This window comes from Schistocerca serialis, chromosome 3 (assembly GCF_023864345.2).
Source record: "Schistocerca serialis cubense isolate TAMUIC-IGC-003099 chromosome 3, iqSchSeri2.2, whole genome shotgun sequence".
Classification (NCBI taxonomy): Eukaryota; Metazoa; Arthropoda; class Insecta; order Orthoptera; family Acrididae; genus Schistocerca; species Schistocerca serialis.
Window position 1 is genome coordinate 118,263,264 of NC_064640.1, and position 16,061 is coordinate 118,279,324.

General features: G+C 37.5%; 1 long non-coding RNA gene across 1 annotated transcript in view; it reads left to right on the forward strand.

The window, feature by feature from the left end:
• LOC126469806 (uncharacterized) overlaps window positions 1-12,505 on the forward strand; it is a 58,770-nt gene extending 46,265 nt beyond the window's left edge. Inside the window, exon 5 of the long non-coding RNA XR_007586079.1 lies at window positions 12,039-12,505. This is a non-coding gene — a long non-coding RNA (uncharacterized LOC126469806). The remainder of the gene's footprint in view (window positions 1-12,038) is intronic.
• The last annotated feature ends 3,556 nt before the right edge of the window (window positions 12,506-16,061 follow it).

The window sequence follows — 16,061 nt, forward strand, 5'->3', positions numbered from 1 at the left end:
CTGTGACTGCCTTTGGGAATTTAGTGGACGTATGTGGCACTGGCACTGGCACTGGCACTGTGCACTCAGGGTCACATACAATTGGCTCAGGTGTGCATTGCTGAGTGAGGTAAACAGTGTCAGCAAAGCAGGATGTGGATGTCAGATGGCCACCCACTGCTGCAGGCTTCTGATGTCATCAGCATCCCGGTGGACCACATGTCTCCAGAGGGAGAATCCAGGGATGTCACAACATACCAGAATTGTAACCCAAAATGAATAAAATCTATTTTATCTCGCAGCAGAGTTTTCCTAGCCATCCTTGGCTGGCACCATCACCTCCACAACTCATCATTCCACCACCTCTACACCACAGTGGTCCTGCTTACCCTGGGTTGCTGTTGTAGTAATATAACTAATAATAATTTTTATATAAGAGTTGATCAGCAAGTTTCTTTTTGAGGGCATTGCTGCTGTGTATATGCAATGTAGGGCAACTCCAGTGTGGGTATATATGCACTGACATGTAGGAAGGAATCAGTGTGGCATTCATGTCTTTCTGACTTGCATGCAGTAAATGGGGAAACATGAACTATGGAGACATTATTACAAAATGCATCCAAACAGGACCAACATAGTGTTATTCTTTTCTTGGCTGCTGAAGGAGAAATGCTGGTAGACATCCATCAGAGAATGAATAATTTGTATGGGGGCAGCATGTCTATCAAAAACCTTCATTGTGGAATGGTGCACAAAATTACGTGCTGGCTGCAATTTGACGCAAGACACTGGTCAGACTGGAAGGTCAGCCTCATCCATTGCAAGTGGGCAACAGTCAAGCAGCCACCCTATAGTCCCCATCTCTCCCCATGTTATTATCAGGGCTTTGGTCCCTGAAAAACGACCTTGAAGTTTTGACTATTTCTGTCACATGACGATGTGCAGCAGGCAGTTATGAACTACTTCAGGCAGCAGGATATGGTATTTTACCAAACATGTATCTTCAAACTGGTTCATTGGTGGGGTGATTGCTTTGAGGGTCATGGCAATTTTGCCTGGTTGGCATATCGATTCTGGACTGTATGGCCTTCAAATGGAAACTTTTTGATTGCTCCTAGTATAATAACTGACATGTAAAATGTAAAAACGTACATTTTCTTGAGGACTGCATGTTCATTAGGTTTGTGGCAACACTTTGACTAGTAGTCAAAGTATCCTCTCTACACAAAAAGAACCATTTCATTGGCATTTCTTGTATTTTATAGCACCTGTGACAAAGCGAATTGTCTACCACCATTCTACTCTTTGTGCAGTCTTATTTCAGGTATCAAGGTCTATATAACATTTGTGCTAACTCACTTTCAAAAATTCGGATGTTAAAGTTCCTAAATGAAGCATACATTATGCAAACTGTCAAAAGTATTGAAACAAATTCACTGCACTAAACTTTATTATTTTGATTGTTTAGTTTTTTGTTCTGGTTGCAGTGAGCCAATTAGTTTCATCAGAAATGATGGCCATCAAAATTATTGCATTTATAAAAATTCTTATGTCTAGCCATAGGGAAAATCTTATGAGCTAATAGGTAAAACTGTATTTACATTAGCCCAAATGTAACCAGTTAAAAAGATCTTGTTAACTGAAGATTTCTCCATGTCCAAATTTTCAGTGCCAATTATAGCCAAAATTTCAGGTATCTGCTGATATGCTTCTGACGGCCTGATCTTTCTGAATCAGTTGACACCAATATTAATGAATAAGAGTCTGTAATAAAAATTCGTAAATTTTCAGTATCTAAATTTCAGTATACATGATGAATCCCATGGTCATAAACCTGGGATTCTCAACAGTGTAAGCACAAATTAGTACTTAGATGCTGATCATGAAAAATAATATCAAAATGAAATATAATGACAAAGTCAATAGTCAATAAAAGACAAATGTTCTCAAGTATATAATTTATAATCTATCATAAATTAAAGAAGCTGAACAATATCCTGGAGCAAGTTTTTTTAAGGCAAACACCCATGCTATTTCATTCAGTCTATTAATTCTACTCAGTCTGCTCTCCTGCTCATCCTGCTGTCATTTTGGGCATTCGGCTTTTAGTCTTTGTCCAGCATAGCTTCAGGCTAGCTAGTCTGCATTTTAGCCCAGCCTTGGGAACTGTTTGTGTTGTCTTTCCGTTTGTTTAATTCAGCCTAAGAGAACATATTTTATAGTTGTGAATAGCATACATCAAAATGTATGTGTTACCATTAAGTCGAATAATATTTGCAACTATGGTAACAGTTCTGTGACTTTTCTACTTATCTGCATGTGAAGCAGTGAGTGATCACATCATCTGTACTGTGTGCAATTTTGCTTTTTGACAAAATAAGAACTATTAAGCTCCTCATATGTCTGTACTAACTACCTATGCGTAAACATTATTAGAGACCATAACAGATGTGGTCATCACCAGTATGATCTTAAGGATGCAATGAAAGATTGATGAACTTCCGATTTTGAACTTAAAAGGAGGCTTCTAGCTACTCATTTTAATAACAGATCCTACATCAGCATTTTAGGTGGCAATCCAGTGAAACTGTGCAGCTACTGAAGGCTTATACCACAACAGGTAGGTTTAGTTATGTGAAATACTGTATTTTGTGCTCTCAGGGAGTAGGAATGTGAAGAGAATATGCCAAGAAATCATAAAAGATTATCTTCAACAAGAAGCTATAACAATGCTACTCCAGAAAATATCCAATTAGCATTAAATTAAAAATGGTACCATAATGATAACTGCAGCTTCTAAAAAAGTATTATATAGCCAGAGGAACATTAATTAATAGGCTTCACAACTGGGACATGAAAAACAGTTTGACAAGCCCACTGTATTTTGAAATGGAGAGGAGACAGCTTTGGTGCACCGTGTTGCTGTTGGTTTACCTTTTGTAGAAGCTATGGGAAACCATGTTGTTGTTGGTTTCCCTTTTGCAGAAACTATGTGAAATGAAGTTCATTGTAACACCCTTCATAAAACCAGGTGCCCCCATGTATGAGGTAATAAAAGACTGCAAAAAAACTATCCTAGTTGCTAATGGAAAATGACGGCATTATCTTAATAGGAGAATCTAATGATATGTATCATAACAGTGCAAAGCAGGCTGCCAGAGCAATAGTGAAAGCCCTCAACAGGCTACCAATGTAAATGTCATCTTCTCCAGTATACGCACAACCTATGATTTAATTCCTACTTTGTGTCTTAACAAAGAAATCAGAAACACGAATGGGAAACTAAATAAAATGTCTTAAGTGTTTTCGAATGCATCTTTTCATCAATTGCATGCCTATGAAAGAACCATGGAACATGGCATGCACTTAAACAACACAGGTAAAAGATTTTTGTGCCAGAAAATAAGAGAACACATCAGTAATTTAAATAAGAGAAACAATCCTCAAATTTTTTTGAATATGGAATAAGAACAACAGACTAAAACACATTCTTATGCTGATAATGTGAAAGAGAAACTTGTTCACCAGCAGCCCAACAAGTGGATATACAAGATTTATCTAAAATTACCTCATCTATTGAACTTGTGATCTTACCATCACAGAGGGCATCATCTGCAAAAGAAGAGGGAACATTGTCTGCAAAGATTAGCTATCAACCACAGGATCAGTAGTATTTCCAGCATCAACAGCAACAGCAGTGAAAACATCAACTGTAGATCTTGTGACAGCTGCTGGAGCAGCTCATGGATCCATGGGAATAAGTACCAGGAACAAAAAGTCCACGCAAATGGACCAAACATTTTGGTACCCAGAGGTAGGGAAAATGTGATATAGCATGGAGAGCAATAGATTTTAAAAAATCAGTTTAAAAATGCTGCATCAAAAGTCCAGTGTGCCTCTAACAAATCAGAATATTAGAAGTCTTATTAGCTGCTTAAGTAAGCATTATTTTCATATTGACAGAGCATGGTTTAAAGCAGAGTGAATTAAAGGTTTTCAATGTAATGGGATACAAAAATGTAGCATATTATTCCAAAACTGAGCATAAAAGTGAGGAGTAGCAATATATGTAGACAGCAAAGTAGAGGACTGCAATCCACAAAAGATTTCAAATTGCACAGATTTTTGATTTGAAGCTGCAGCAGTACAAAAAAAGTTCATGGAGGAAAAATGGCTTTTAATAGGAATATATTGTTCACCTAGCTCAAGCATTAAAACTTTTTATTGCAAGTTAATGTGCTACTTCATAAAATCATGAAAAAATACATTTTTATAATGATAGTAGATGACTTAAATATAAATACCGTATGCTGAAAATCAGTGGCTATGCAAGAAGTTATGACATAAAATCTCCAGTTTTGTGTAAAAAATCCAACAAGATATACAGAAACATCAAGCACTTTAATAGACCATGTTCATCAAATATACCTACACACAGGCAAAAAGTTCAGGTTTTGAATTCTATTGTTGCAGACCATTTTGGACAAACAACTGAACTGTGAGGACTACATAGTGGCTGAATGTAGTGGACTAGAAATTTTACCAAAAGCAGAAAATGGGATGATGTGTACATAGAGGCCAATGTAGAAAGGAGCTGGGAATCTTTCTGTGGTGTATTTAGACACTACACAGAAATATCTTGTCCTAAAAAATACAGAACTATTATGGGTAAACCAAACAGAAAATGGTACACCATTAGAAATTAAAAAAGCAAGGGATGAACTGACTGAGTTAAGTGAAAATTACCAGAAAGATAAAGGACACGACAGCCATGAGGCTTACAGGTGAAAGAAGAAAGCACACACTAGGATGGTAAGAGAAGCAAAGGCTAGCCGCCAAAAACTTTAAATACAAACGTCTAATACCTCTAAAATGTGACTTTTCAAGCTTTCCTGGCAGATCTCTAAAATGGCCTGTAATTATATAAATGAGAACAGAAAAGAGTCACTTGTTTAAAAGATCCAAGTATAATATTGACAAGGAAAGGAGAAAAAGTGACAGATCCACAACAACTGCAATACAGTGAAACTTTGATTTTACATTCTTCGATTTTACGTTTCTCGTGATTCAGCACCATAAGTTTGTACCTCCTGTGAAAAATCCATGATTAATGCCAAAAGTTCCCCAATTTTACATTTCTTCCTAGTAAGATTTACCTCACTTCTAAGTTGTTACTCAATGTCTCACTTGACTTTGTCCCGTTTCCTTCCTATTGACATCTGATGTGACTGAAAAAGTTATGTGGCTCAAAATACAGATAGTTTTCTCTATGAGTGGTGGCAGAATTAAGGAAATATTTTAGCCCATTTTGGAGAGGGGAGACACAAGAGGTGAAATGCTGACATAATCCACAATTGGTGTTGCTAACACAATTTGCAACATTTGGCTTTACAGCAAAATTATGGTAAAACTATTGCCAGATTGCAGCGGTAATGGAAAGTGTTGTTCACCGAACCAATACATGACGAAAGGGTCCAGCCACCACCTTTTCTTGTGCCACTTATAACTCAGTCTCATCTTTTTGCATGTATTTCTGATCTACTGTATTCAGCAACAATATCAGTTGTCAACCTTTTAAATTCACACGCAGAGTCTCGAAGAGAATGCTCGGTCGTAATTGAGGAAACGTCACCCATTTCTGTCTAGTGAATTCTTATTGGTTGGTGACATGGAAAGTCACCCAATAGCCAGCACAGCCACCACAGCATGCTAAAAACACATAAAATGAGCCCACCTACTGGTGTATGAAGGAGGGGAGTGGACCTTCAGTGGCAGGAGTGCAGGTAGTGGGGAAAGCATTTTGTGAAGTGCTGAAAATATACTTTTTGTGCAGATGATGTGCTATGACAGAGATGTCAACTGGAAATAGCACATGGGTTTTGCGATAGCACATTTCAAAGACTTCTCTGGTCAAATCTGACATGATACAGTTGTAACAACTACATACACTACTCATGTATGTACTTTGCACCACACACTGTAGATAGTAAAAGTATTTAGTGAGTACTTTGACCCTTTGAAAGCTTTTTGTTGTGTTTGTCTTTAAATTCTTCTAAACAACTGGACTTTTATGGTAGAAGAGGAAAAGCTGCAGACATAATAAAAACCTTTCTTGAAAACGGGCGACAGTGTTGACATAAAAGTTTTCTAGTCTGGTACTGTGTCATAATATAAAAACTACTGCAGCTATAAAAAAACCATCGTTGGTTTTTCTATAGCAGCAGTAGTTTTTACATTATGACGTGGTACCAAACCCAGAAAACTTTTATGTCGACTGACTCTGGCTGTGGAAGCCTACGCAATTATATTAGGCAACAGTGTGTTGAAATAAAATACAAATCCAGAAATAAAGAGAAAAATGTCTACTCCGATTTTCTGCAGTTACAATATGGGGTAGCACAGAGTTCAGTACAGGGACATCTGCTTTTTATCTTGTACGGGGTGTCCATGATTAAAATTCCAGTTTCAAAGCACTGTAGGAAGAGACCCGCTGCTTAAACTGACATAAAACTTGAACAGAATATTATTGACACGGGGGGGAAATGCCATGGGGGGAGGGGGGAGGGACAAAAATTTAACCAATAGATGGTGCTTTAAGCATCAGAATATACACACCAACAGAGGGGTGGCACATGTCTGTTCCTCAGTTTACATCCAAGATGTCCAACAGTACTGTCTCCATGAAGGATGCTGCTGTTAAAGCCCTCTTACAAGAACAGTGACTGTGCACCAGTAGCCCTGCAGAAGTTCCATACACTCAAGGGTATGAAAAAAGGCACTGGTATGCTGTCTGCTAAGGGTCTGGAGAAAATGATAACAAAAATAAAAAAATAGCTTCTTTTGTAGTGCAATGCGACAGAGGGAGGAAAGCAGTTGATCCCATGTATCTGGAAGATGTGGCCTCAGCACTGTAGAAGGGCCCAAGTGGTGGTGTGCAAACATATAGTGCAGGGGGGATTGACTGAACATTGGACATGCCTGTGAGCAAGGCGCGTAAAATCCTGCAAAACATCCTGCATTGCTATTCACACGAAATCACCCCTGTGAGGAGTTGCTTCTTGCTGACGTGCCAGCAAGACAAATGTTCATTCTGGATTTTCTTGCTCACATGATAGTGGGCAGTAAATGGCCTTGGAATATTCTGTGGATAGATGAAGCACATTTCCATCTCCAAGGACATGTCAATACACAGAATTGTAGAATATGGGCTACAGAAATTTCTGCATGAACATCATGCCTTGCACAGCCAGTGAAGTGGTTGCAGCAGAGGCATTTCAGAAATGCTGGAATTATGAGCCATCATTTCCTTACAGCCTGGCTGTCCAGGTCACCTGACCTTAATCTATGTGACTCTGGTTGTGGGATCATCTGAAAGATGTTGTGTCCAGTGCTCCAGTTATGAATGTAGCTGAATTGAAGGCACACATTGTGCAACGCATTCTGAATGTGACCCCCAAGACACTCTGGAAGATGCTGTTTCTTAATATCAACTTATGGCAGAAAACAGTGGATAGCATGTTAAATTAGAAACTTATGTCATTTTGATTTTTATGCAGTTTTTGGTGTCAGGACAGTTAAAAACCAATTTTTTCCATGCGATAGGGTACGACTTTGCCATAGTGGATGGGCTTATGTAACTACGTAACAACTGTTGACTGTCAAAATTGTGCAGTCATGGATATTGAAAAATAAAGATGGTGTAATTTACAGTTTAAATCATAGCCATTGTATCGCAATTTATCTGTTATTTTTAGCTGACCTTATTTATGTTAAGACACTTACAGCACCAGCTATTGTTAAAACTTCTGTTATTTTTTCCTCCATGACGTTAACCACTGCATCAATAATATACTGTTCAGATTTGATGTTATTCTGAGCAGTGATTCCCTTTCTAATATGTTCTGAAACTAGAACTTTATGGACACCCTGTGTATAAATCGCATGACCACCACAGAAAATGAAAAAGTAATTATGTATTCTGATGACCCAACTTTACTAGTATGTAGTGACTCAGTGAAGGATTTGGAAAAGAGAGCCAGTGAGACTACGCATATGGCAGAAGGGTATTTTAAAGAAAATAATTTATCGATCAACAGGAATAAAACAATGTGTACAAAATTTGAAAGACACAGGACTAACAGCTCAGAGGAGTTTCCTCTGAGCATTGAGGATGCAGACTTAGAAGAAGTGGACTGTAATAGTTTTCTAGGAATAGAGATAAATTTATGACGTGGAAAATCACTTTGGTAAGATCGCATCAGAAATAAGTAAAATATATTCTTAATGAAGAGAATGAGCTGTATGATGGACACTGAAAACTTGTTAAAAATGTACTACAAACTTATCTACCCAGACACATTTTACTGTATAGCAATATGGGGGAAGCAGCAAATCTACACATTTGGATAATTTTAAAACTTTAAAAGGAAGCCAACAGATGTACAGCACAACTATTGCAATAGGAATTAACTGTGCCAAGTGTGTACATACATGAGACAATACTTCTTTTAATGGTAAATTGTATAGCACCATTATACAGAGATTTTCATGACCACAACACAAGAACTATAGAAAATTATGTTATGAACTCGGTAATTTTAAACACTGTATATTTTGCATTTCATACAGAAATATCACTCAGCATGGCTAACAAGGCCAGAGTGGGTGTTTCTGATCCCTGATTTTCAGACTGTTATCACTCAGTGGTTACATGAGGTGGAAGATATTGAATAAAGTGATGCTGAAACTGCCAACAAAAGTGATTCTGAATGCAACGGTGAACACGATATTGAATCAGAACTGGATATATCAGAAAGTGATGAGTGAACGAGTTAGAGAAGAAACAAAACAGAACACTTTCTATGGATGCAACCGCTATAAGTGGTCAACAGTGGAACCTAAGAGAAATGTTCAAATGCCTTCTCACAATATTATAGTACATCTTCCTGAAGGGAATGCGCAATGTCTTGGCCATTCTTATACACCACTACAGGTATGGGAATGCCTTTTTTCAGAGGAAATGCTAACTGAAGTTGTCACACACACACAAATGAGAAAATCAAACAATATAAGAGGTGCATTCAAGTTCTAAGGCCTCCGATTTTTTTTCTCCGGACTGGAAAGAGATAGAAACATGCGCATTGTTTTAAAATGAGGCCGCGTTCATTGTCAATACGTTCCAGAGATGGCAGCACCGTATGGCAGATGGAATTTTACCGCCAGCGGCGAGAATGAGAACTGTTTTAAATACTTAAAATGGCGACGTTTTACTTACTTGAACAGCGTGCAATCATTCGTTTTCTGAATTTGCATGGTGTGAAACCAATTGAAATTCATCGACAGTTGAAGGAGACATGTGGTGATGGAGTTATGGATGTGTCAAAAGTGCGTTCGTGGGTGCGACAGTTTAATGAAGGCAGAACATCATGTGACAACAAACCGAAAAAACCTCGGGCATGCACAAGCCGGTCTGATGACATGATCGAGAAAGTGGAGAGAATTGTTTTGGGGGATCGCCGAATGACTGTTGAACAGATTGCCTCCAGAGTTGGCATTTCTGTGGGTTCTGTGCACACAATCCTGCATGATGACCTGAAAATGCAAAAAGTGTCATCCAGGTGGGTGCCACGAATGCTGACAGATGACCACATGGCTGCCCGTGTGGCATGTTGCCAAGCAATGTTGATGCGCAACGACAGCATGAATGGGACTTTCTTTTCGTCGGTTGTGACAATGGATGAGACGTGGATGCCATTTTTCAATCCAGAAACAAAGCGCCAGTCAGCTCAATGGAAGCACACAGATTCACCTTCACCAAAAGAATTTCGGGTAACCGCCAGTGCTGAAAAAATTATGGTGTCCATGTTCTGGGACAGCGAGGGCGTAATCCTTACCCATTGCGTTCCAAAGGGCACTACAGTCACAGGTGCATCCTACGAAAATGTTTTGAAGAACAAATTCCTTCCTGCACTGCAACAAAAACGTCCGGGAAGGGCTGCGTGTGTGCTGTTTCACCAAGACAACGCACCCGCACATCGAGCTAACGTTACGCAACAGTTTCTTCGTGATAACAACTTTGAAGTGATTCCTCATGCTCCCTACTCACCTGACCTGGCTCCTAGTGACTTTTGGCTTTTTCCAACAATGAAAGACACTCTCCGTGGCCGCACATTCACCAGCCATGCTGCTATTGCCTCAGCGATTTTCCAGTGGTCAAAACAGACTCCTAAAGAAGCCTTCGCTGCTGCCATGGAATCATGGCATCAGCGTTTTGAAAAATGTGTACGTCTGCAGGGCGATTACATCGAGAAGTAACGCCAGTTTCATCGATTTCGGACGAGTAGTTAATTAGAAAAAAGATCGGAGGCCTTAGAACTTGAATGCATCTCGTAGAAGTAGATATGCGGATGAAACCAGAACAGAATTGAAAGATGTTTCACTGATAGAAATGAAGGCCTTTATTGGATTACTATACTATACTGCAATTTTCAAATCCAATAAAGAGAATCTTGAATTTCTCTTTGCTACCAATGGTACCGGTCATGATATATTTCGCTGCACAATGTCATTGAAACGAATATGGGTTTACTAAAGACAAGACCCTGGTTTCATATCTGCCCAAGAAAAATAAAGCAATGGTATTAATTTCATCTATGCATCACTATAAAAGCATGGGCAATGAGACAGGCAAACCTTAAATAATACTTTTTTATAATCAAGCAAAAGGAGGTGTTGACAGATTAGATAAAAAATGTATGACCTTTTCAACTAGCTGGTGCACCTGTCATTGGCCAATGGCAATGTTCTTTGGAATTCTTAACATTGCTGGTGTAAATTCACATGTACTTTATTCAGCCTTCAGGGACAATAAACCCCCCTCAAGATTTGATTTCCTAAAGGACCTTTCAAAGCAACTGTGTGAGATGTACCTAAATGACAGGTTACTGAATTCAAGACTACCTGGAGAACTCAGAGGTTCTATTGTACATATTCTCAATAAGCCATTGCCTTCTTCAGTGCAAAATGTTGATCCAGTGAAACAGCAGAGGTGTTTCCTGTGTCCTCAATCATTGGATAAGAAGACTGAAGTGGTCTGTATAAACTGCAAATGACATATTTGTGCATCCTGTAGGCACTTGATCTGTTTCGAGTGTATGAATGAATGAAAATTTGCTCAAGTTTAGGGTTTGTGGAATTACATTAAATTAAACCTTACCTGATTAATCTTTGTTTTGTTTGATATTTTGAACACTAATGCACATAACTGAACTGCTCTTAATTTCCAAAGTCATGTTTTAAATTTTTTTCAGTAATTAACAGATACTTTGCAATTTGAAGCTGGTGAGCTAAGGAGGTATTAATTTTTAAAAAGGCCATTGTTATGTTTTGATTTTGCAAAGATGTTTTGATGGCAATAAAGACTAAATATCAATGGGAACAGCCTGTATTCATTACTTTATATTTATGTTTAGATGCCTGTCTAGAAAATTCGATGAGTCTGGGGTATGTAAATACCCCATGACACAGTTTACTTCATAAAACATTCACGACACCGACTGAGGGTTAAAGAAATATTGGAGACACGGTTTGGATGACTGGAAAAATGCTTAAAAAAGGAGATCACAAATTTTGTCAAAAGATAGTTTCCTGATATTATTAACAACCCTGTATGATAAGATCAAAGGCTCACAAGAATGTGAAACTGTAAGCTAGAATCTTCTTTAAGGATTCAGAAAATGTGCTATCTCTATCTGGCCTCTTAATCCAAAGCAGGTACTAAGCTGCCTACCTGTACAAAACAACTCTGACTTGGATGAAATTAAACCTATGGTTTCCAATGCATTGATAGATATTTTGAAATCCATGAGACATGAGGGAAACACCCAACCTCGCAGAGACCATTCCAAAGTAAATGTCACAGCAGGAAAGAGTTTGTGCATGAAGGACCTTGTAGACGATCCAAATTCCTCGTCCAGTGAGGACAATGTTGCAGATTTTTATTAATTAAATACAGTTAAATTCATGTATGACTGTATAATATATACTAATTTTTTTTTCAGCTGCTGATGATGTGGGAAAATTGTCTGAACATGCTGCTGAAATTCTGGGGAATTCAAGAATGGCTCAACCAAGTGTAAAAATCAATGACTTGGTGATTATTTGTGTGCCAACAACACACAATGCACACACGTACTTTGTGCGTGAGATTCAAGAGATAAATGGCTCAGAATTTCTTGTTAGGTTTCTAAGAAAACAGAAAAATAAGTTTGTGTGGTCAGAAATGTTGGATGAAAGTTTAATATCATGTAAGCAAATAGCTTTATTACGTAGTAAACCAGATGTTTTGAAGTGGGGTTTATGTATCTCAAAAAAAGGACTTGAAGACTTTTCTCTAAATTGAATTGTTTAGGGAGGTTACTGCCAGCTCATATTGCATTAAGTTCAAATTTAGATCAACATGTATGTATAATATGTTTACCATAAATGATAACTGTGCTATAGCTTCATTGTGGATGATTAAAATATTTTTTGAAATACAAATTTGTGTTTACATATGATGATGATGATGATGGTCTATTTACACTTTTCATTAATCCTGTGGCAACAGTCAAAACTACCCCAACCATGGATTAATTTTGATAGGTGAGAAAAAAATTATTTCCCTTGATGTGTATGCTTTTAAATAAAGTTGGGTATATCGTTCAGTAGCTAGATGGCTAGCCCAAAAAAACCACATTCAGTTTGAGGAAAATATTTACATATGTTTTGATGTCGCATTTAAATTAAAAATATTGCACAAAGTTTCCCCATTTGACGGTAGTGATACTGGTGTCATCAGCACCATATATATGCATGTGCACCTCCCCCCCCCCCCCCCCCCCACACACACACACAGTTTCACACACAGTTAGAAAATATATATTTGCAAACACCAAATACACACACAACAATAGTTTTGGTCACAGTTAAAAAATATATAATCTACAGTTGTGCATACATACAGTTGCCAGCACAAGATCTTTACATGATTTTATATGGAATTTGTGGCAGAATCTCTTATTTAAGGATTTTGTATATGGTACTTGGTTCTAAGAACTACCTTATGCTGTAACAATAGACTGAGACTAGGTGACATTTTAGTTTTTGTTTGAATGCAGACAGTGTTCATAAGTTCTTGATGCTGCATGGAAGTCCTTTGTGAAATATGCATCCAGCTTTTTCAGTATCTTTGTTGCTAAGTTTAATTGTATATATGTGGTAATTTTTACATCTTGTGCTGTTGTTCTGTATATTTTTGTTCAGCAAAACTGTACATTTTATTTGCATAGTTGCTTCATGTGTTGCAGGCATTGTCGGTATTAGGAATTCCTTAAATCTATTTCTGCGGAACTGTCTTAGTGATAAATTTCCAATGCACCCAATAGCTTTCTTTTGCAGTTAAGGTACTCTACATATGAGTATATTAGCTGGACTGGGATATTCATTATGAGATATGTGGATAAATACCATATTACACATTTAGTTGCATATCATTGCTCACAGTTTGTGACATTTTTCTCAGGAGAAATAATTTTTGATAATTTTTGAACAAATTTTATCTGTTTGAGTCTCCCATGATGTGAAACTGTCCGTCATTGAGGCCAGAAACTTGCTGTAATGAACTTCCGAAATAACTAAGTCCCTAAGCTTGATACCAAATTGTGTAGTTTGATTGCCTGTTTTCTTGTATTTGCATTAAAGTTGCTTTAATTCCGTTTACAAAAAGGTTGCACCACCAAAATATTTGTATGCCCTCTCTGTCTCTATACATGTCATCATTTTTAGGTCATTTGCTAATTTGCTGTTGACTAATAGAGATGTGTCGTCAGCATACATGATCACTGTTTCATTTATATCTTCTGGCATGTTATTTACGTATAGAACAAACAGTAATTGTCGCAATACTGAACCTTGCAGTACATCGTGTTTTACCTCTTTGAATGTTGAAATCACACATGGCTTAATATTATTTATTGCTCTGCCTCTTATCCCATACTAGTTTAATTTTTCTAATAGAAGTCTGTGACACTCACAATCAAAAATGTTTGAGAGAGTGAGGAATAGGCTACAGACTTGTTCCTATTTTTCCTACATCTTGACTACATATCCTGTGAAGTCTGCAATTACTGTCTTTGATGATCGACCTCTTCTGAAGCCATGCTGTGCCTTACTTATTATGTTATGAATTTCTGTGAAATTTACTGTCCTATCCTTTATGGCTATTTCTACAATTTTAGATACTACAAATCAATTTCAAAAAATGCTGAGGAAGCAAAGGCTGTTGCACTCTTAGTTTATAAGAGAATGTGCAAACAATGACAGGCAAAAGTTAATGGAAATTTGCACGTCTCTAAAAAGATTGATGTGCATAGCTTACAACAGCTACCATGATCATACCTTAGTAATAGATCATGCCGAGAACCTGAGGAAATTCTGGTTGTACGTAAAATTGCTAAGTGCATTTAAGGCTTCTATCCATTCAGCTGTTGATCAGTTTGATGTAACAGTAAAAGATAGCAAAGGTAAAGCCAAATTTTTAAATTTCTCATTTAAGAAATCATCCACGCAGGAATATCATACAAAGATACTGTTGTTTGACCATCGCAAAGACTCCCATATGGAGGATGCTCCACTGGTGTAGAGAATAACTGAAAGAGTTGAAAGCAAATAAGTTGCCAGATCCTGGTGGAATCCCAATACAGTTTTACAAAGGTACTCTACAATATTGGCTCCTTACTTAGCTCATTTATCACGAATCTCTCGCCCATCATGAAGTCCCAAGCAACTGGAAAAAAGCTCTGGTGATTCCTGTATATAAGAACGGTAAAAAAATGGACCTGCAAAATTACGGACCAATATCTTTAACATCAGTTTGCTGCAGAATCCTTGAACATATTCTCAGTCCAGATATAATAAATTTCATTGAGAGGAAAAAGCTTCTGTCCACAAATCTGCATGGCTTTAGAAGGCATCACTCATGTGATGAAACTCAATGTGCCCTTATCTCACATGAGATTCTGTGAGCTGTGGATAAAGGGCAACAGGTGGAGTCCATATTCCTAGATATCTGAAAAGCATTTGACAAAGTACCACATTGCAGACTGTTAACAAAGGTACAAGCATACAGACTATGTTCCGAGATATGTGAGTGGCTCAAAGACTTCTTAAGTAACAGAACCCAGTAGGTTGTTCTTGAAGGCAAGTGTTCATCAGAGACAAGGGTATCGACAAGAGTGTACCAGGGAAGTGTGATATGACCACTGTTATTTTCTATATACATAAATTATCTGGTAGACAGGGCATGCAGCAGTCTGTGGCTGTTTGCTGACGATGCATTGAGAGGATGTTATACTCTAATCTCTTTTTCCTTCTTCATTGTATTAACACTGATCTAAGTAATAAATCCAAAGTGCAGATTAACAGAAATAAAAGCGAAGGAAGGAAGTGGTCAGTGTATATAAAAAGAAGATGCCATGAATTAAAGAATGCAGACTTCTAGTTTCAAATAGTTGTGAATTTTTTAACATCATATGGGACAATTAAAAGTGACATAAAAAGCAGAATAGCTCAAAACAAGAAAACATTTTCAAAAGAAAAATCTATCAAGAGTACTGAGAAATATTTGTCCCAGAATGAGAAAAAGCCTTTAAGTTTCCTGAATGAGAAAAATGTTGTCCTATAAAGGCACTCAGAGCTGAAGCTCGAGCAGTAGATTGCTCATGTGAACTGATCCCTCCAAGCACAGGTTTGATGAGAGTGCTAACCTCACTCGACACTTACAGTTTTGAATTCCAGACCTGGCCAGATACACAGTTTAAATTTATCAAAAATTTTACTACATTGTGTACTTTGCTTCCTACGTAATATCTCTTCTCTACACCTCTTAAATGCAGTATTATAATCTCCACAGTAAGAATTATGAATGGTTTCCTTTTGATGATGTGAGGCTACACTAGCCTAATAATTATCTTATGCAGACTAGTGTGAATACATTTACAAGTTTGTGATACTTTTTTGTATTAATTTGTGAATAAAAGGTGTTT